General features: G+C 42.7%; 1 protein-coding gene across 11 annotated transcripts in view; it reads left to right on the top strand.

The window, feature by feature from the left end:
* Positions 1-4,009: 4,009 nt before the first annotated feature.
* The window catches only part of BBX (BBX high mobility group box domain containing), a 299,144-nt gene continuing 289,566 nt past the window's right edge, over positions 4,010-13,587 (top strand). For 6 of the 11 annotated variants that reach the window (XM_079766288.1, XM_079766287.1, XM_079766284.1 and 3 more), the window contains exons 1-2: positions 4,010-4,146; positions 7,368-7,438. The gene's annotated coding sequence lies outside the window, so the exon portion shown is untranslated. Of the gene's footprint in view, positions 4,147-4,254; positions 4,279-5,161; positions 5,260-6,463; positions 6,480-7,367; positions 7,439-13,587 lie in introns of those variants that run through there. The other 5 variants (XM_079766293.1, XM_079766296.1, XM_079766295.1 and 2 more) reach the window with 5 other exon arrangements.

Raw genomic sequence — 13,587 nt, 5'->3', positions numbered from 1 at the left:
ATGAGAAGCTTTGACTAGTGCCACTCTAGGAAAGCAAGGTATAAATCCCTAACTCTGCTGGGACCAAGTAGAAGCTGGTTTTCTTTGAGATTACAAATTTTTGCATTGGTGTTGAGAACTGGTCCAATTGTCTGAGTTTCAATTTTTAATATCTTTGCATTGGCCTTGAGGAGAGAGGTGTTTTTTGTTTTGTTTTGTTTTGTTTTACTTTTTTTCTTCTTTTCTATTAATTTCTTTTACAGAGAAAAAAAGTGAGCTCAGCAAGGTCAAGTACAAGCCAAAAACTTATGCAAGGCAGACCCTCATCAGTGCAACTATCTAGAGTTTCAATGCACAAAACAAGGCTTGTTTCAAAGAGTGATTTATTACAAGTATGCCTTTTTAGGTGTTTAATAATGGCCACCCAATAAAATGTTTGCTTTTTCCTGGGATCAGGCTTAACTCCTTTTTATGCTGAAGTTAGTTGAATGGAGGCTAAAAGGAAATTGTCAACACTAGAAGTAAATTGCAACAGGTTTCATAAACTCCATTTGATAAGAGGGTTAAATCTTATAACCTCTGTAAAACAGCTGTCACTTGCTTGTATGTGGGAAGAACAAATTAAAATAATATTTATTGAATATTTAGTGTGTCCTGGCTTAAACATTTTACATATATCATTTTATTTATGGATACTCTTATTATTCCCATTTTATAAACTAGGAAACTGAGTCTTAGAGTGATTAAGGAATTTTTCCAAGTTTACATTTAGGAAGTAGTGACATCAGGATTGGAATTAGTGTAAAGAAGTAATATATGAATAAAGAAACAAAATCTTATTTATAGATCTACATAAACAACCTACGCACTTATACATACACATTTACATATATTTAAATTTACTTTCCAAAAATTATTTTATGTGGTTTACAACAGAGGACTCGTAAAATAAAATTAAGATAATGAAAAATCGAGGCCATGAGAAGGAAGATTATGCTAACCATATGAACTTAACCTGTATCATCAAATGTGAGAACAAGGAAGGAAAACCATAGACCCTTTTAAAAGCCTTTTGCCCATAACGGTTATTTTTATCTTCATAAATTTACATTACAAAAATTGAATAAACTTTATGAAAGCTATTTTTTTTCCTGAACAAATTTTTAATTTTCGAGCATCACTGGCACTTAAAATGTCTCGATGTTTATTCTTAAATGAGGTAGTTAAAATGCAAAAATATTTTCTAAATGGTAAAGTACTATATTACATTGATTTCTAAGCCTCTTTTCCTTACTTAGTGGTAAGGCCCTGTCTATCACACACGAGACTGGCATTCTATTCTATAATTCTATTCCATCACTTCTAGGAGCAGGCAAATTCCCTTTTCCAGAATCTGGCATGCACAAGTGCCCAGCACATAGGTCCTTCCCAATAAGTGATTTGCAAACAAATATTAAATGATGGCTCATACTGCCACATGATGCCTAACATGCCACTGATATATAATGTGTGTGTGTTTTTTAAATGTGTCATTCTTTTGATCTAAAGGCCCTGTTAACCCACCAGTTTCCCAGTAGTTATTTCTAAGCACTTTATGCTCTCTTGCATCATCCCTGGCCAGTTATCACCTCTCACTGTCAGAAGACTCCGAACTTGAATGCAAAACCCTGTGGCCTGTGCTAAGGCTATAACATAGGACTCTGGGAAGAAAAGATTAAAACTCTTAACTTATTTTTATCTCATGCTTTTTCATTTCGTTTTTGTGAGTGTATGCTTTGTAATAAAAAAAATACATGAATGCAGTGGTACATTTTATACATATATTTAGGTACACGCTCAAACATTTTACTGATAGCAATGCATGATCTAAAAGGTTTGAAACTGTAGCTCTAAATAATTCTGTTAAACTCAGCATAACTCAACCAAAAAAATCCCGCGACCATAAAGAAATAAAGAATGTTTTCCTATGGTTGGGTTAGGGGCAGGGGTGGGGAATGAGCTGGTCTTTTCTATTTTTCATAACATAAATATACTAGCAAATAATTCACAACACTTCACTCAGCAATTAAATATAGCAACTTGTGTTGATTTTTTTTTTCCTTCTTCATAAAAGAGCACAGTGAAATCCTAAGAGAGTTTTTTTTTTTTTCTTCTGGTTTTTCCTTCATCTGCCTCTGGTCCCCAAAGTTTGTCATTTTGAAGGAATCATCAAGTTACTCAAAACCTGTGTTGAGTTTGAAGAGTCCAGTCCCGGGTTTAAGTTTCTTCTTCACTGGTATATTCTGTGAAATATTGAGCAGGTTAGGTAATTTGTCTCATTTCTCTTACTGTTAGAAGTCTTCGAACTTGAATGCAAAACAGAGATAATAACTTAGAAGCGACCTCATAGCAGTGTAGTGTGGGTAAAGAACACTTTGTTCCTTCTGTCAACTAAATGCAGTGTCATTAAATATAACCTTTAATATTATCAGTGTAAAATGCTGTGTATATGAAATACTTTTCCCTTTTAAAAGTTATTTTCATTAAAAAATAAACAAAACACCATGTTTCTAAATATCACTGTTTACTAAACTTCATAAACTTAAGTTTCCTCAGTATCTATTTCTCTCTCTGTCTCTCTCTCATTTGATAACTTTATGGTTATGAGAGGAAAACTGTAAGATAGCATCAAGGAAATAAAAGGGGATTTGAAGTAAGTTCTCTTATTCAGCTTTCCTTTAAGTTTTAAAACCATGCATTTAGGCCATACAATTGTAGTGTTTATTTAATCTTCAAAATGTTTGTGTTTAAGAGTAACTCACAGACTCTTAAATCAGAAGCACTCTTAAGAAAATATTTAGAGCCTATGACTATGCCTGGTATATAGCAGATGATGAGTAAACATTTAATGAAAAGAAACTGGGGAAAGCTTCTTATTTTAATTTTAAAAGAAAAAATGAAAATAAAACCTAAAACCAATTCTGAGCATTAAAGTGACTAAGTTATTTGCTCAAAATTGGTTCAGCTAGTTTAAGAGTTGGGTCTAAAATTTATCCCTCTGAATTTCCAGCTTTGCACGCCCCCCCCCCCCCCCCCCGCCCCAGCAACCTGTTGACGTGTTTATATAGAAGTGTCAAATATAATCTGCCAAAGATGCATCATAGAAAAAAAAAAGTCAGAAAGAACCCCTTGGGTTCACCATCTCCAAGTCACCCAACATGTGATGTTCACATATGATGTGAAATATGTAAAGTCAATATCACATATGTAACATGCAAAATACAAGTCTTATAATATCGACTCAAATGTCTATTTTTAAAAGAAAGGCACCATAGACAATCTTCCGTGACTTATTCTACCTTATAGCATTGTGTATGCCCATGCAGGTGACCTGCAGTCCTCGGACCAGCTAAAAGGAGATTGGCGATTTCAGCAAAATGTTTATCTTTGTTTCTGTGTATTTCTGTATTGATTTTTCTGAATTTACCTTGGAATGAAGCATTAACAACCTGGATGTACTATAGTCCTAATAAACTTATCTTGCACTATTTTGGCCTATGTGATAGCTAACCCACTGACAAAAGAAATTCAAGCTGATAAAAGCCTTTCTTAGTCACTTATCAGCCAGGTCAGGCTGTAAAATCACAACATAACGCATGCCTCTTCCATGGGGCACCACACAGCAACGATTTAAAAAAAACAAAACCCTCACTTCCATATCCAGGGGAGTTATAGTTTATTACTATCACCCTCCCAAGTCAAATGGACACCCGTTTCAAGCCTTGCAACTTGGTGCCCACAGGGTTTCTCGCCCATCCCTCACTCCGCCGGGCCTCTCTACCTGTCCCTCTCCTACTGTCTACAGGTCCCGAACATTAGAAAATAGAAAATGTGATGATCTTTGTGTGTCTCTGTGAAATGTGTGTGTGCGCGCGTGTGTTTGGGTGTAACGGGCCTTCTGTTTGGCCGCGCGGCCTGTCCGTCAGGGCGCGGGCCAATGGCAGGCCGCCTTATATAAAGTGAGTGTTTTCAGTCTCTCCGGGTTGCATGTACTGTATGTGGAGCAGTGTACAGTGAAGCGGAGGCAGAGCGGCTCCGCGAGCTCCTCTCCACTTTCCCATAGAGAACCCCTGACTGGCCGCGGAGGGCGAGCCACACACACGCCCTCGCGGCCGGCGAGCCCGCGAGGTAAGCGCCCCCCAGCCGCAGCCCTGCCCGGGCGCTCTCCCCGCACTTTCTGTTTGCCTTGCGAGCCGCCCGGCTGCAGCCCCAAGGACTCCGCGGCAGGAGCAGCGGCGGCGGCGGCGGCGGCGGCAGCCGGTAGGGTGGACTTGAGGAAGCCGGAGGGAGCCCCGCGCGCCGGGAGCCGCCGCCAGCCGGCCCGCTCCCCGGGCACTTTCCCCCTCCGCCAAAACTTTGGGTCGGGAGAGGTCGGGGGCGAGGGTCGCGGCGGCGGCCGCGCCGGCGGGGGGCGGGGGGCGCGGAGGCAGTGCCCCGCGGGCGGGAGGCTGGGGGCCGGGCTGGGGAGTAGTAGGCCAGCCGGTGCCAGGCTGCGTTTGCAACCAGCACCTCTCGGCACCCGGGCAGCGCCGCCCGAGAGGGGCGCGGGGGGCCGGGGCGCGGGCAGGAGCAGCCCGAGGAAAACAACAACAGCCCTCGCGCCGGCGGGCGGCTCGTGGCCGCCCGGGGAGCCCCAAACTTCATCTTGGCGAAAGTACGTGGGATCGCAGCCTGGTCGCGGCTGCCGGGGAGGTGGGGCCTGGGGAGCCGGGGCAGGGGCCGGGGAGGAAGGTACGGGGGGGAGCCAGCCCTCGGCGGGTTTATGGAACGTTTCGTGTGCGCCGGGGAACCGGGGAACAGCAGCCCAGTTGCTCGTTCATCTGGAGAGTTGGGATTCGGGGGTTCCGGCCCCGCGGATCGCTGCCCTCTCGCCCCCCAGCCCTTCCCAAATGCGCGGCGAGTAGAGAAAGTGCTGTTTTAGTGCCGGAGTAGCCGGGAGGAAGAATAGGGGGAGAGGGAAGAGGGCGAGGGAGAAGGGGAGACAGAAGAGGGAGGGAACGCGGTGGGGGGGGGGGGGGGAGGACGAGAGAGAGAGAGAGAGAGAGAGAGAGAGAGAGAGAGAGAGAGAACGGGAGGGAAGAGAGAGAGGAGGGGGAAGAGGAGGGAGGGAGGCTGTGTCAGGATTTTGCTTGAATGTGGGATTATGTTGTGTCAATAAGTTTAAGGTGGAGAGAGCAAGGCTGGGGGTGGCGGCGGCGGGGAGGAGGAAGGCCTTGGCTGTGTAAAGTCTCATTTCGGAAGGTAAGTTGTGGCATTGCACGGTCGCGATGACAGAAAACTTGCAGATCCTTTATCCGGGGATGGGGTCGATGCCTCCAGGAAGAGCTCCCCAGCCCTCTCGAGCCACACTCGTGTTCCCCCGGTATTGGCCGCGATCCGGGTCGCTGGTCGATTACAGAAATCAGACTCGAGGTTTCTTTTCCTCCTCCACCTCGTCTCGTCTCGCTCGCTCACCCTCAGCAATGTATTATTATTTTTATTTTATTTTGGTATTGGATGAAACTTAACGTTAACTGAGACCAAACCCCGAGTCCAGTAATTTTACAAGGACCCCGAATCCAAGAATCTGGACACACGTTCATGTGTGAAATATCCGAGATCATTTCTGCTAAATGAGGAAGGTAAAACGAAACGATGCAAAAAGCTAAGACACAACATGTACGACAGAGGGGGGGGGGGGTGTGGGGGGGAGGCGAGAGGGAGAGACGGAGAGAGAAGCTATTTTTTGCTTTCCTTTCTGTAGGAAGGAAAATAAAGCGTGCATCCCCCTTCCCTCCCGGGGTGCAGGGTCTGGTCGGTATTTTAACTGTCTGAGGACGAATCAGTCCAGGTGGATCTTGTAGAAAAGTTTCGCGAGGTGGGGGGAGCCGCGGAGGGGAAGGTGGGTGGAGGTTGTGGGGGATGGGGACGGAACGAGCTCGGCCTCCGCTAATGATCCACTGGCCTGGGGCTTTGAAACCATTGCCCGTCCTGCTAATGACACGTCCAGTTCTCCTCTCCCGGCCGCGGCCGCCGCGCCGCCGGGGACGGGGGTACTTTCCCCGCCAGGGGAGGGGCGTTCTCCGCCATCCCCGGGGGTGGCCCACTCGCGGCGTGGGGGCTCTCTCGCGCGCGCCCCCCTGCGCGCCGCCACCACCTCTGCTCGCGCGACTTGGGTAGCCAGCCCGCGGCGAGGGGGCGCGGGGGTCCCCGGCGCGGACGTCCCCGCACGGCCACCCGGCGCCCGGCCCCACGCGCACCGTGCGGTCCAAGCCCGGAATGGCAGCGCCGGGCCAGGCGGCGGTGCCTCCCCGGGGGGCAGCGGAGGCAGCAGCGGTGGCGGCGGCGGGATCTTCGCCGGGGCCCGCGGGAGGAGGAGGAGGAGGAGGAGGAGGAGAGGGAGGAGGAGGAGGGGAAGAAGGAGGAAGAGGAGGAGAGGGAGGCTTTTCTGCTCAGATTGCCGCCAGTTCGAGCGGCCACGGGTACGGGGACACCCCACGCGTTGCTCCTCCGTTATGAAAAGGTGTTTAGCGGACTTTTACGCCCGGAGTGTGGGATTTGCACTTCAATTTTTTTTCTCTCTCCCCTCTTCCCCAAAGCAAGATGGACTCTATTCCCTTTCTCTTTCTCCCTCTGCCTCTGTCTTGTCAGCCTTTAAGATCGACATTTTGTACCAAGATGCAAACTTGATGGTGACCAGCAACAAAGCCAGGGTGGGATCTCTTGCTCCCTGCCTCCCTCTCCGTTTCCTAGCTCCCCCAACCCCGAACTGGTGGCCCTGCACTTGCCGCCCTGGGCACTGGTAACGTGTTTCCTCGCTCGGTTCCTATCTCCAATCTCGGGATTGTGACCGGAGCCCGGCGTTTGGGCGACGGCTGTGGGTGGCAGCCCTGATCTGCAGGGCCGAGGGCTGCGCTACCTGGATCCGCTGCCATCGCAGTGCTACCTCCTGCCGGCTCCTGGGCACCTAGGAGGCTCCGGCTGCCGATCGATTGCTATGATTTGGTTACTTACTGGTGTATTTGTCCTGGGGGTGGCGATCACTTGTGCAAGTTGATGAATGATCACGGTGTGGGTTGTGGGTTTGCAGAATGGATCAACTTTCTGCTTTGCACATACGGGGAGTAGGGAGAGAGGGTGCTTGAGACACCTTGAAATGCCAGCTGGGCTACCCTCGGCCTCTGCCCTCTGAATGCGGGGAACTTCTTGGCCTTTATTGCCCCCACAGGTCCAGCATGGGGGTGGAGGAAGGGGAGGGGTTGGTGGGAGATGGACTTCTAGCTTCCGGATCCTTCATAGATGTCGCAGGAGTTGGGACTCTTGTAAAGCTCTACCATACTGATGATGTGCCTTTATTTGATACTTTATAGGTCACTATCATATGACAAAGGCTTTGCCGCAGTTCATCTTCTTCCAGTGTACTTTCCATTTGCCTTCCTGGGTAAGTATGCAAACTCTTCATACAGGAGACCTGGATGGCTGTTAGTAGTGATATAAGGGTCCTTAACTGTTTACAAGAGGATGCTTTTTTGGGCTTGCAACACCCCAGAAAGCTTCTTTCACTGAAGTTCCCACAACAGAAGCCAATTTAGGATTCTCAGTATTTAGATTTCAGCTGCTATTACTAATATTTTAAGATTGTTTAAATGTTCATTTCACGTTAATCTGCAAGTAAGTGTTATTTGAAAACTTATTTTCAAATAAGGATTTTAATTGATAGTGTAATTTACGGAATTGGAGGCCTAGGATATTTAATGCTAGATAAGTTTGTGGAAAGATTGCAGCTTATAAATGGAGACAATTATTAAAAACCCAAAGAAGCATTGTACAGAAGACCTCTCTGGTTATAGTGAGCGACATTTGCTTGCTCTTTCCCAGGTTTCTTTCTTGGGTAACTTCTGTTGTTTGTGACAGTTACTTTTGTGGGGAAGGGTGGACTGGGTAGTGTAGTATATCTAGCATTTAGTGTACTAACCAGCTTGATTCTGAAGGCAAATAACCATGACCAGATTGATCCTAATTTCCTTCAAAATTTAAGTATTTGGAGAAATTTGGTACATTTTAACAGCCTATATATACACAATAAATAGTGACTTTGAAATTCATTATTAAGTGACTTTTTCAGATGTATGCCTCCTGTAAGGAAAAATCTGTGAAATAATGTGTGGGATAGCAAGTGTCTGAAAAGTTTGTGAGAAGTAATGAATTGTCTAGCCGAAAACTGAGCGTTTATAGAGTATTTGAAGGCATCACGGTGAGCCCAAGTGTAGAAAACCAACTTATAATTTTGCCCCTCCACTATAAGGAAATCCTCAGGTACTCTTAAGTTGCTGATATGTTAAGGAAACTGGTTGTATTAAATTGTGTAAATCAGCTATGGCGCTTTGTAATACTACCACAGTAGAAGATGGGATTATATTTTGTGGATGAAAATGGACTTGGACTCAATTTTTCATAAAAGAAAAAGAAAAGGGAACTTATCTGTATTGTTTCTTGGCTTCCTGGGATACTGTGTGCATTCTTAAAGGTCCTCTTAGTATTAAGAGGAATTGAGTTTGAAGACCAGGCCTTTCTGGTAGTTTCCAGACAGTAGCAAAATATACTTTGACATTGCTGAGAACCTTCGCTGAGATATAATATAAAGTATTGCTGAGAATCTTAGCTGAGATATAATTTAAAATATCTAGCATCTTTTATGGAATGTAAATATCACATTACTTCAGGTAGTTTTGAGACCTTCCTAATATATCACATATAAAACAGGCCAATTGGAGTAGTCAGAATGAGATGGTTCTGTAAGATGAATTTAGTGCACACCAAAATATGTGAATTTCATGTCTTTGATTTTTTTTTTTTAAAGCTTGTTTGGAAGAGAAGTTTTTTTCATTTTTGAACGTATAGCAAGAGTATATAAAGTGCATTCCTGATTACTAAAGAACACCATAGTTGCACATTATTTTGTTCACTGGAGCAAACTTTTAATGTTAGTTCTTTTCCCATGGATATATTTAAAATGGGAATCTGTAATTTCCACAATAAAAGCTATTTGATGGTCTCTTATATTTCTTTGAGATATGAAATAACTGCTTCATTAAAACAATATTTTCAAGAATGGTCTTGGTCTTTAAAGTCAGGGTAGTTTTTATAGTTCAAAACTTATTGTGGTGACCTAAAAGTCACCCTAACAGTGAATTGCTAGTTATTTGCATTTGAGGTTTGATTATCAAAATAAGAATTTAGATAAAGGTTTGCTTCTACATTGCCAAATTTTCCCAAACTTCACATTTCATTATTCTGCATATCTCTATTAAGTTCTGAAACTGAAGCCTTAATTTGCATTTCATTTTTAATGCTCGCTATTGAAAAGGAGAATTATCTATGTTGATTTTCAGTGCTATATATTTGGTACTCTGGCAGTTTTAGAAAGAATCTTTCACTCGAGACTTAGATATTAACAAAAATTTGCAATTTTCATACTTTTTAAAATCCATCTTGATCTTCGTATCTAAATTAAAAAAAATAAAATAAAAGAGGTCCCAGGTTTGAGAGTTTGTGAGATAGCTCTGCTTTTAGGTTACATATAGCTCTGCTATACAACTTTAAAAGTGTATGACACCTTTGACCTTAAAAGACCTGATCTTTATACTTAGACCATTGAAACAAAATTGTTTTTAGACATTTGAGTGAAAGCTAGGGTGAATATGTAATAATTATTGTTCATTTGTGCTGTAAGAAACTATGTAATTGATAAGGTTTTTTTGTATGTAGTAAAGAAAGAAGAAAAAGACAGTCTTAACCTGGTGCAACTCATAAAACCTAACTAGGCAGTTAAAGTTAGCCATATTTTTCAGTAAAATTATAAGCATAATATTTAATTATTAATCAACAGCTAACATACTTAAAGTTTATGTTTTCCTACATTTCATGAAGAGCATGGGTAAAGCAAGAGCCATGTTTTATGGGATCTTACCATGAATATCAATTACTTTAATATTAGAGAACTTTAATAGAAGTAATAAAGACTTCACATCTCAACCCTATTAAAAAATCTTTTTGAAAATAGAGTCATTACAGGCATGCCTGTTTTTGTTGTACTAAAGGAAATCCTGAAATTATTGCTGTCTTACAAAAGTGCAAAAATGTTTAAAATTGTGATATTTAAATGTTCTAAATTAGTAAATTTAGGCAATTAACTGTGGCATATTGCATCACCACCAGTGAGGCATACCTGTATTTTAAAATGGTAACTTAAGCAGGTGCTTAACTTAAGAAGATGACACTTTTCTTGAACTTGTTTGAAGTCTGCCTTGTTTTTTTAACATTTCATTGTGAAGGGTACCTTTTAAAATAGGTCTGAGGTAGTATTCTATATTTTTAGTCAGTTTTCTTCCTCTCACTGTGAAATGAAAATAATCTAAATTATAAGAGCGTTGTAATTTCATGGCTTCGTTTTTTATCACATGCCCCAGGTAAATTGGTGCAGGTGGTCCTCAGGCTACACTTTGAGAACACTGCGCTGAGGGAAGTAAAGACTAAGGCCAAAGACTGAATGGAGGATCTTACAGTTTGAAAATTCCGTGACTGTCATTCAATCAGTAGGTTTGTACTACCTCAAGGGCAGTTACCACATACTGAGTCGAATTGCAGAGATTTCTATATTTTAAGTCATACCTGAGGAAAGCACTTTGTGCGTATAGCTTCACTCAACATTCCCATGTGTGCATATTATTCCGTAGAAGGCAATTACAGTTCCTTGAAACGCCAGGACATCATTTTAAAATGATAAAGGTATACCCAGAAAAATCCTCATGTGTTAATTGGGGTTGTTTTCATTTTTTTCTTTCAAAGAAAAAGATAAGGTGAGAATTAAAATAAGTATCAATTGTACAATGGAAATGTAACATAAGGCAAGCTGCTAGAGAATTCTATCTAAAAGTATATATAGAGAGAAGGTGGAATACTAAGGAAATGAAAGACTTACATGATTAAATACTAATATAGACCATGAAACATTGACACACCTACCAAAATATAAACTTACTAAGTTAAAATGTGTGAGTCAATTCAAGGATCTAGATAGTGAAATGACTTCAGGTATGAGGTGGTTGTATAAAATACAAAGTAAAAATAGGAATGAGTTGGATTTTATGAAATCTTAGAAAAAATAAAAATATTGTAAAATACTGATTAAGTAATTAAACCAATAGTTAAACATGGCCCTTGGGTAAAAAGATCAGGGGATAAATAAGCTCCTGGAATGGAATAACTGAGATTCTAAAAAGGACATGGAAGGATTTTATTCACGAATTATTCCATACAAGGAAATAAATAAATAAAAAATCAATAATTTATTTCAAAGGAGAAATAAGAACAAGTACAAATAATTGTTTAAAGCAACTGTATTTCTTCAGTGTTTTTTAACTGAGGTGTGTGAAAGGAAATATCTTTTGTATCCCAATCCACATATAAAAACTGAAACAAAAGTTTTCTGAAACAGTACTAAGAGCAGTGCCCTCTGATATTTTCTATTCCTATCCAGCTCTACAAATCTAATCTGTTCCAAACCATTTTACTAAAAAATAAATAGAGTGTCATTCACTAAGTTGATGTTTATGATGTACCGTTTGAGAAACACCAACCTGGAGTGCTGGCTAAAAGTGGAGGTCCTCAGACCCCACCCCCAGATATTCTGATTCAGTGTGTCTGGTGTAGGGCTCAGGAATCTGCATTTCAAATGGTACCGCAGGGGATACTGAAACAGGCGCAGGGTACTCTGACACACTTTGAGAAACTGGTATAAGGGACAGATGGATAAAGAGTGAATGGGAGTCATGCACGGATTGTGGGATTAGAGTTCACTGACTGCTGAGGTCTCTTCCAGCTTCAAGATTCTATGGCTACGTTTCAGTCGTCATTTTGCAATACTGAGAGGACCTCCGTGCCCCTCTGTAGATATTCCTGTAGTAGCAGGTATGGTGCAAGGGACAGTGCTGCCTCTGTAGCTTACTAAGCTGAGAGAGTTTGAGCATGTCACTTCAGAATAAACTTTCAATATCATATGAGCAAAAGGACATATTAATATTTACCTTGCAACAGAATGAGAATTACAAAAACAGTAATGTCAGTAAATGACCCTTATCCAGAGTGAGCACTCAAAAGATAGTATAAGTTTTCATAGCTACATCTCATTTCACTCTAACTCCCCCTAAGACTGAAATTTCTCAAAACTGTACCTTTAATTTTCATTCTCCCTAAAGCAGCAATTTACAACTGGTGTGCTGTAGCACCAGTGTGCTACAAGAATTTTTAAAACATGGAATTCCTGACTATTTGGTCAGGGGCACTGATCTCTTTCCCTTAGTTCAGGGGTGGGGAACCTTTTTTCTGCCAAGTGCCATTTGGATATCTATATATCACTAGAGGCCTGGTGCATGAAAACTTGCATGGGTAGGGTCCCTAAGCCTGGCCGACGATCAGGGCCGATCTGTGAGGCGACCGGCGGGGCAATTGGGGGGCCCCCGCTGGCACCCGCCTTTGGCTGGCCTGGTGCCACCCACTTGCCGGCCATGCCCCCCACCGTCACTGGTCGGGGCCTGTGAGCTTGGGTAGCTCCTGCATTGAGTGCCTGCCCCCTGGTGGTCAGTGCACATTATAGCAACCGGTCGTTCTACAGGTCGTTACACCCTTCAGTCGATTTGCATATTAGTCTTTTATTATATAGGATTCTGAGCCATACAAAATTACCAACTTAAGAATTAGCCTGCTATATTTGGTCAAACATTTAATTTTTAACTAATTCACCCCTAATGTTTTGGCAGGGCCAGAACCAAATGATTTTGAGAGCTTTATATGGTGTGCAGGCTGTTTTTTCCCCACCCCTGCCTTTGATCATCAAGTAAAAAATTGACAATAGCCAATACAACAATAGACATCCAGTGTGAATGAATCAAAATTATACCTAATTTTTTTGTCATATTAGCAATATGTACATATTTTTGGTGTGCTGCAGAATTTTAGTAATCCTATCCTATATCATAAAAGCCCAGTGACCGAGTGGCAGAATGACTGGTGGACCAGTTGCTTTGATGCACACTGACCACCAGGGGGCAGACGCTCAATACAGGAGCTGCCCCCTGATGGTCAGTGTGCTCCCACAATGGGAGCTCAGCTTGGCTGACCAGGATGAGCGGGTCCACAGCTGCTTGGCTTACTGGGCTGATCCCCACAGGCCACGCCTCCCACCAGTGCACGAATCCCATGCACCGTGGGCTCTACTTAATTTATAAGATGCAAAAGGTTGGAAATCGCTGCTCTAAAGTGATTCTCAACCATAGTATCACGAAACACTAGTGTGTTTTTCACTAGATGTGAGGTGTTGGACAATTAATTTGTTACTGAAGGAAATAAGAATAATCAGAAGAAGAAAAAAGAATAGTTGGGGCATGCAACTATTTTTTTTTTCAGGTTTGGACAAGGATTTTCCCACCTCTCACAAAAGATAAAGTACAGGACAGGAGAACAACTCTTTTCATATTTTAGTGATTAGCTGAGTATTCTCTCTGGAGACTTTGATACATCTTGGAATGTTTT

Source organism: Cnephaeus nilssonii, assembly GCF_951640355.1.
Source record: "Cnephaeus nilssonii genome assembly, chromosome: 3".
Lineage (NCBI taxonomy): Eukaryota > Metazoa > Chordata > Mammalia > Chiroptera > Vespertilionidae > Cnephaeus > Cnephaeus nilssonii.
This window is presented reverse-complemented; position numbering and strand designations above follow the sequence as displayed.